A 9,089-nucleotide genomic window follows, 5' to 3' on the forward strand; every position below is an offset into this window, starting at 1 on the left:
ACAGTTATTTCGGCCATACAGTTACTGCTCTCCAAACTGACTGAGAAGCAGTCGTGATTATTCAGTTCTTTGGCTTCGAGCCAACGTGGGACTGATGCTGCAGCAGGGACCACTATAGAACAGCTTAAACTACTTCAATTCCATCAGAGAAAATTACAAATTAAACAATAATTACTTTTAGTAAATTCACAAAAAGAACAAGCCAGGTTAACAGGCATCACCTACTATTGCAATGTAATCCCATAATAATGGTCTGAGCTTCCATACATTGGAACCATCAAAAGAAGAATCTACATGCCATAATCTTGGCATTAAATGTTGTCAGGGCCAACTCAAATACACCAATAGGGCTCAGACCCACATCTATTAGATAGAAGTTGAGAATTGCAAGAGGCAACTAGAACCTGATTGAATGTCAACATACTATCAAGCCAAAACTGTATTTGCGCAGCGGTCTTACAAGGGCACTTTATTAAAAAAACAGCAACGTTAGCCCAATTTTTTTTTATATTGTGAAAGATAATGTTACGCCGAGTAAAATGATGCACAACATGTCAAGCTTCAAAATTGCACCCGCTCGTGGAATGAAATCAAACTTTTACCCTTAAAAATTTACATAGACTACGTTTAAAAAAAAAAATTCTATAGGTTGCATCTTTTGAGTTACAGAGGTCTAGGACTAAAATTATTGCTCTCGCGCTACTCACGTATGCGTTCGCTTCTGCACGCAAGCTCATCGGGATGGGGCGCGTTAAATTTTTTTTGGGGGGGGGGGTTGTTTTCTTATTTATTTTACTTGGATTTTATTTATTCATTTACACCAGGGGTGCCCAACATTTTGAAGCACGAGGGTCACAGCAACCAGTCGTGGGCCGCAATGAGCAGAGCGGGCGGATGGCAGGTCCGTGTCTGCTCTGCATATGAAGAGCAAACACGGACAAAGCCCACTAAACCCCTTTTTTTGCGGATTGGAGGTAGTACACAAGTCTGTTTACATCTGCCACTCCTTTGAGGTGAATGGAGACTCCAATTGGGTCAGACTGACCGTGTGAAATGGGTCCAAGGCTGCTTTCACACTGCAGTTTACCCGCACTGTTGGTTCAACGCAATGTACATTTGGCTTTCCTGCACTTTGCAAGAGACTTCTATTATATTCTGTAGGTTTGGTGCACTTTCAGAAAGCTCACCAAACTCGCAGGGAATAACAGAAGTCTATGGCTTAGTGTGGGCAACCTGCATGTGCACTGCTCTACATCTGCAGATCAGTTTGAAAGCAGCCCAGTAACCACTGCAGAATACATACATATACACACACACACACACACACACACTGATTTTAGTAATAAACTGACCTTTAATAACAGTACTCTATTCCACCAGAGAGCAGGAGGTCGCAGGCCACATCAGAGGGGGCCACTGGTTGGGCACCCCTGGTTTACACGATTGATAAAAAATAAAAAATGGGTCACTTTTATTCCTATTACATGGAATGTAAACATCCCTTGTAATAGAAAAAAGCATGACAGGTCCTCTTAAATATGAGATCTGGGGTAAAAAAAATAAAAAACTCAGATCTCATATTTAGGCTAAAGTGCAATAAAAAAAACAAAAAAAAAACAAAAAAAAAATAATGCGCCTTTAGGGCGCATGGGCGGAAGTGACGTTTTGCCGTTGCTTCCACCCTGCTATGGAGACGGGTGGGGGCCATCTTGCCCTCACTCATTATCCATGACACAGCAGGAGAAGGACCCAATCGCCTCCGCCACTACTGACTGCTCCGGTAAGCGGAGGGTGCGGGAGAGCGGTGTGCCCCTCTCCCACCGCCAAACGGTGATCTCGCAGAGACCACCATTATCATTTACAGGACCAGCCATGTAAAAAAAAAAATGGATCTCCGTTGTGGCAGCAGCTGCTGCCGTTACCGAGATATTCATCTTTAAAGCGCCAACGTATATGTACGCAAGCCGGTCCTTAAGTGGTTTAAAGGTGGCATAGGGGACACACACAAAAAACAAACACACAGTAAGATGAATAGAAGGGTTAGAGTAGGTTCACACATAGGCGGCACGACTTCGGGGGCGACACTGCAAGTCGTCCTCAGGACGACTTCAGAGGCGATTTGCAAAACGACTTCTGTATAGCAGTAAATGCAGATCGCCCTGAGCCGCCCCCGAAATACTACAGGAACCTTTTTTCTAAGTCGGAGCGACTTGCGTCGCTCCTATTAGAACGGTTCAATTGCAGTAAATGGGACGCGACACGTCAGGCGGCTGAGCCGCCTGTCATGTCGCCCCAGTGTGAACCGGCTCTTACCATTCCAAGTCACATTTACACAAGGGGTATGAGTGGAAGATATACTGTAAATCTTGAGCCAAGGCCTTAAATACTACAAAAGCAACTGCAACAAATAAAACCAATCCTAGCCGAAACTCATGTTTTTCTGAATCGTTTCTCCAGGACAATTGACTGGAGACAATTGCAAGATGTTAACCAATGTAGGACCAAATCTTGAAGCACTTTCCTTCCAAAGGCTTGATTCTGGCCAGGGAGGATGTCAATTCAGTAGGGTTTATAAAGGTTTTAAAGGGGTTGCAAAGGTACAATTTTTTTCCCTAAATGGCTTCCTTTACCTTAGTGCAGTCCTCCTTCACTTACCTCATCCTTCCATTTTGCTTTTAAATGTCCTCATTTTGTCGGAGAAATCCTCACTTCCTGTTCTGTCTAACTCCACACAGTAATGCAAGGCTTTCTCCATGGTGTGGAGTGTCGTGCTAGCCCCCTCCCTTGGACTACAGGAGAGAGTCAGGACTCTCTCTATGTTGCAGATAGAGAAAGGAGCTGTGTGATAGTGGGTAACCCCACTCTCCTGTAGTCCAAGGGAGGGGGCGAGCATGACTACACCAGGGAGAAAGCCTTGCATTACTGTGTGGAGTTACAGGCAGAAGAACAGGAAGTGAAGATATCTCCGAAGAAATAAGGGCATTTAAAAGCAAAAAAAGGAAGGATGAGGTAAGTGAAGGAGGACTGCACTAAGGTAAAGGAAGCCATTTAGGAAAAGAAAAAAAAAGAAAAAAATTGTACCTTTACAACCCCTTTAAAGCTCATCTGGTGGCTGCCCTGCAAGATCTGCTCCAAAGCAAAGCCCCCTTGAGTCCAGATTTGATAGCGCATCATCATCCCGATGTAACAGGGCTTGCCTGGAGGAAGCATACAGCAGGTAAAATATGCAACAACCCATGCAATCCATACATACAAAGAAAGCAAAAACAAATAAACTCAGAAATTAAGTTGGGTATAAAAATTGAATGACACATGGTAAAAGAAAATATTGAACACAAGAAAGGGAAGTGAGGAAAAAAAAAAAAAAAAAAAAAAAAAAAAAAAGCATGAAAAGCCAAGACACCGACTGAAATTAGAAAGCAATCCTGCCCCTTGTCAGTGCAAATTAATATCATCTGATGGCCTATAAAAGGGTGTCTCATTACCAAGGTGTCACAGAACAAACTCATGATGAGTAAAAGCACAACATACCGATTGCATTGGTTACAGAAGGATTTCCAAATGTTCCAGTGAGCACGGTTAGGGCCATAATCCGGAAGTGGAAAGAACATAGTTTCTCCATAAAACTGGCCACAAGGTGCTCCTCGCAAGATTTGACAGGAGTGAAAAGAAATATCAAGAGCCAAGGACCATTTGGAGAGCTTCAGAAAGACCTGGAATTAGCAGGTACAACCGTTTCTAAAACAATAAGTAGCGCACTAAAGCATGTTGGAGATAGTTTAAAGTTTGCTAGAATTCTTTGGATGCCATAATACACACCATGTTTGGAGGTCAAATGGCACTGCACATCACAAGTTTGAAGGTGGGAACCTCATGGTGTGGGGCTGTTTTTCAGCATAAGGTACTGGCAAACGTCATGTCATTGAAGGATGAATGTAAAAAATGTACTAAGACATTCTTAATAAAAAAAAATCTGTTGCCGTCTATCATGCTGAAGAAACAAGTAGGACATTTCAGCAAGACAATGACCCCAAACACAAAACCAAGGAAACTCTTAAATGGTTTCAAAGAAAGGAAATAAAAATGCTAGAATGGCCCAGCCAAACACCTGACTTAAACACAATAGAAAATCTTTGGAAATAACTAAAGTTCATAGAAGAGGCCCAGGGAACCTTCCAGATTTGTGCGTGAAAGAATGGGCCAAAAAAAACACAAAACACACCTGAGCAATGTATGCGACTAGTTTCTCCATACAGAAGGCACCCTGAAGCTGTCATTACCAACAAAGGATTTTGTATGAAGTATTAAATAGGGTTCAGTTAGCAATGCTCAATACTTTTCCCTGTGTCATTCCATTTTATTACACATAACTTTATATCTGAACTTATTTGTTTTGGTTTCTTTGCATGTCTGGATTGCATGGGTTGTTACAGACATGCAGTGAATATTTCATATCAATAGCACCTTTAGAAATATATTTACCTAGAAAAATGGTGAGGTGTTCAATACCTGCTGTAAGCTATGGAGGTTTTTTTTATTAGCAGTTAGAATGGGAACGGGATTTCCTAAACTACCTTGTATGTGATGTATTTGAGAATACATCCAAGAAAGTGAAGAGGTCTATTCTGGCAAAGTGACTTCAATGTTTCTTTGCACTTGCTGCAGCTCTCGACATCCCTCAGAAAAGCAATTGCTTTGCAGGGACATTTGACAGGTTACGCCCCTTTCACACTGGTGCATTTTTCAAGCGTTTTTCTGGCGCTTTGGCATTAAAAGCAGCCTGAAAGCCTCATTTGCAATCCCAATGTGAAAGCCTGAGTGCTTTCAGAGCCCTTTCACACTGCCAGCGCCCTAAAAACACTGGTAAAGTGCCGCTAAGGCCCTTTTCACAGTGGGGTGTTTTTCAGGAGCTTTGGCGTTAAAAAAAAGATCCTCAATGGGAAGGGGGCTTTAAAAAAAAGTGAGCTTGTAAGACCGCTGCGCAAATACGACAGAAAGTATTGCAACGGTCGCCATTTTATTCTCTAGGGTGTTAGGATAAAATATATATATAATGTTTGGGGGTTCTAATTAAAGGGAAGAAGATGGCAGTGAAAAATGACATTAGAATTGCCCACCTTCCAAGCCAAGTCGCCAGGATGCCATTTCTAGTCGCCATGGCGACCGGGATTTGTCGAGCCCTGAATTAGCGGACCTCCAGCTGTTGCAAAAAAAGTCCCATTATGCCTCTGCATCTGGGTGTCATGCTTGTGGCTGTCAAGAGTCTTGCTATGCCTCATGGGACTTGTAGTTCTGCAACAGCTGGAGGCCCGCTAATTGCATATCCCTGATCTATGGGATGCCTTACAATGAGAGGAGTGGTACAACCACCCTGTGTGATGAGAAAAGATAGCCGATATCAGCTACAATTGCAAGCCATAAACACTATATACGCATCTAATTGCACACAATGTATTCATCTATTCATGGTTCAGGATGGGAGTAGGGGGGATGGAGTAGCTCAATGCCATATGGCAGAAGAGTCACAATACAGACAAAGCCATCCAAAAGGGCCACACTACTAATTAGAGAAAAGATCAATTACAGAAATATTCATCTCTGCCACCATGTCATGTAATCTGAAATCTTTCCTATACAATGAATTTCTCTGCCACAAGGGATTTTCCTATACACACACATAAGTGAACATACACGATATTGTCTGAAGTATTGGGACGCCTGCCTTTACACACATGAACTTTAATGACATAGGGTTCAATATTGAGTTAGCCCACCCTTTGCAGCTTCCACTCTTCTGTGAAGGCTGTCCACAAGGTTTAGGAGTGTCTACGGGAAAATGTGACCATTTTTGTTGAGGGTTTCCCCAATGCCACTTTAAGACTGAGTACAAGTACCTGTTAAAAAACGATTCCTGATCTAAAAAAAAAAGAAAAAAAAAGTGTCAAGTGACAGTTTTAACACCGATAGGTGGCACTGAACCACTGTCAGTGATTTGCAACACTTGTGGGCACCAATAGGTAACCAATTGGTAGGCAGGGGCGCTGAAAATTGCTGGCAGCCTGGTATTATAAAATGAAATCAATGAAGATAAAGAGTATACAAGAGCCCATCTTGGTACACTGCCACAGTAAGCCTAGCCAGAATGCAGCAGTGGAAATCCCCTTACACTAAGCCCATATAGCTAGTGGGCTGGGTGTAACAAGATGTCCACTGCCGCCTTAGGACTGCAGGCTTATTGCGGCCGAGCGGTGCCGTGTACAGTCTGACAGAGACACAGGCCGCCACTTCCGTTAACGATTCTGATGGGGCGGTACATGCGGCTGCAACCCACACCTCTGCCAGGACTCGCTCTCCACCCACTAACTACCTGGAGCCTCTTCATGCAAAAGTATCAGGTGAAGCATTTGCCTGACTACAAGTACTCAGTACTGATATTACTATCCCCAATTCCCTAAAGTCCATTTTTTGAGGTCAGGCACGGATGTGGACGAGAAGGCCTGGCTCACAGTCTTTGCTCCAATTCCTCCCAAAGGTGTTCTATGGGGTTGAGATCAGGACTCTGTGCAGACCAGTCAAGTTCCTCCACCGCAAACTCACTCATCCATGTCTTTATGGGCCTTGCTTTGTGCACTGGTCCAAATAATTTGGAGGAGGGATCATCAGGGGGGGGGGGGTTGGGCCCCTTAGTTCCAGTGAAGGGAACTCTTAAGGTGTCAGAATACCAAGACATTTTGGACAATTTCATGCTCCAAACTTTGCGAGAACAGTTTGGGGATGACCCCTTCCTATTCCAACATGACTGCGCACCAGTGTTCAAAGCAAGGTCCATAAAGACATCAATAAGCGAGTTTGGGGTGAGGAACTTGACTGGCCTGCACATAGTCCTGACCTCAACCCAATAGAACACCTTCGGGATGATTTAGAGCAGAGACTGCGAGCCAAACCTTCTCATCCACATCAGTGCCTGAACTCACAAATGCGCTTCTGGAAGAATGGTCAAACATTCCCATAGACACTCCTAAACCTTGTGGACAGCCTTCCCATAATAGTTGAAGCTGTTATAGCTCTAATGGGGGGGGCACCCCAATATTGAACTTTACGGACTGGGATGGCAATAAAGTTTGTGTGCGTGCAAGTGGTCCCTTTCACACTGGGGCAGTATGTGCGGTGGCAGTATAGCGCCACTATACCGTTGGAATTCGGCCGTTAACGGTGTGGTATTACTCCCGCTAGCAGCCCAAAAAGTGTCAATACCACTGTGTCTCATTGTTTACAATTGGAAGGCACGGTATACACACCGCTCCAAAGATGCTGCTTGCAGGAGATTTTTTTTCTCCCGCCAGCGCATCAGTATGAAAGCTCTCAGGCTTTCACATTGAGAATGCTGGGGCAGGAGTTTGAGGCGGTATTTATGCGCTATTTTTTGGGCTAAAACACACCTCAGTGTGAAAAGGGGCCTAAAGATGAGCTCTGGCGTGTTCGCACACCCCACGTGCAGAGCCCGCCAGGAAGTCGGCACTGCGCTAATCACAGGCAGCGAGACATTTCCCAATCTCAGCAGCCGCGCAACCGGAAAATGTCTCACTGCCTGTGATTAGCGCAGGGCCGACTTCCTGGCGGGCTCTGCACGTGGGGTGTGCAAACACGCCAGAGCTCATCCTCAGTGAAAAGGCAGGTGTCCCAATACTTTTGGCAATATAATGCAGATCTTCAGCCGGTGTTTTCAGCGATGCGGCCATTGTGACCGGCTCGGGGTCATGGTAGAGGCCATCAGATGTGGAAGAGCTATGCGCACACAATGATATCAAAGGCTTCTAGTGGTCTTTGCACACGCGCAGTAAAACACCCCTCCCCCGTGTGTGCAGATAGCGGGTCCCCCTACACAGACATGCCACAGGGCCCTATAGGGGTCCAAACCCAGGGAGAGGAGGGGGTAACAGTCTCCCATAGGCAAGAAAAATAGCAATAGGCAAACAAAAGTATTTTTTTAAATGGGGGGGGGGTTCCACATTTCCATAGGTAAGAGAGGGAGAACAACCTCACATTGTGAAGTAACTGGGGCCTCATGGCCATAAGAATCCACAGCAAACCCTGGGATGAGGAACACCATGACAGGGCCTCTTTATAAAATAAACAAAGCGAGGTGGAAATAGCTCCCCCAGTAATCCCCTCACACACAGCCCGCGGCCGCTCCCTCCCCCCCGCACAGCCTGTCTCTCTACGCACGAGGCAAAGCATCGCCATCACAGGACAGAAGATGGCGGACGCCGCCACCTCTATCGTACGCTCGAAGACCACCCCCCCACCACCGGCCATAGAAGGCCGAGTCGTCTCACCTCCTCCCCTCGTTCCTCCGCTCTTCTTCTGACCTTCGCTCACCTCCTCTGCTCGCACAAAGAAGAACGCGCTAAAGGCCACACGAGGCACCTACGCTGGACGGAAGTACGCGCACCTCTTCTCTTCCCGCCTCGAAAGAAGCAACGCCAACAGATGGGCGGAGATTGTGTTGTTGGAAAGGGGCTGGGCCTGGAGAGGGGAATATCACTACCGCGTCCGTTCTGATTGGCTGGCAGGGATGTGGGCTCTTTACTGACATCTAGAGGTCTTGGTTGATAATGCACAGTTAATGGTAAGCCGCAGTGGCCCTGCTAGAAATGAGCTATTTGTAGCAAAATCATAGGTCCAGATTCATGTAGGACTATGCCGCGTACAGACGGTCTAAAAACGACGTTTTTGAAACTTAAATTTTCAAAAACGACGTTGCCTACACACCATCTTTTTTTCACAATGCTCTAGCAAAGCGAGGTTACGTTCACCACGTTTTTTCCATTGAAGCTCGCTTCATAACTAGCTTCTGGGCATGCGCGGGTTCAAAAACGTTGTTTTAAACATCGTTTTTTGCTACACACGGTCAATTTCTGTGACACAAAAAATGACGTTTTGAAAAACGACACATAAAATTGAAGCATGCTTCAATTTTTTTTTGTCGTTTTTTACAAGACATAAAACGACGTTTTCCCCCACACACGGTCAATGAAATTGACGTTTTTAAAACGTCGTTTTTTTACATCACATTACGCCGACGTATC

General features: G+C 45.0%; 1 protein-coding gene across 2 annotated transcripts in view; it reads right to left on the bottom strand.

Annotated features, from left to right (window-relative positions):
- Positions 1–8,500, bottom strand: part of MATR3 (matrin 3) — a 33,878-nt gene extending 25,378 nt beyond the window's left edge. Inside the window, exon 1 of one of the 2 annotated variants that reach the window (XM_040345843.1) lies at positions 8,380–8,500. The gene's annotated coding sequence lies outside the window, so the exon portion shown is untranslated. Of the gene's footprint in view, positions 1–8,336 lie in introns of both variants that reach the window. The other variant, XM_040345841.1, reaches the window with a different exon arrangement.
- Between the last annotated feature and the right edge of the window lie 589 nt (positions 8,501–9,089).

The sequence above is a fragment of the Rana temporaria genome, chromosome 3 (assembly GCF_905171775.1).
Source record: "Rana temporaria chromosome 3, aRanTem1.1, whole genome shotgun sequence".
In the NCBI taxonomy this organism is placed as follows: domain Eukaryota; kingdom Metazoa; phylum Chordata; class Amphibia; order Anura; family Ranidae; genus Rana; species Rana temporaria.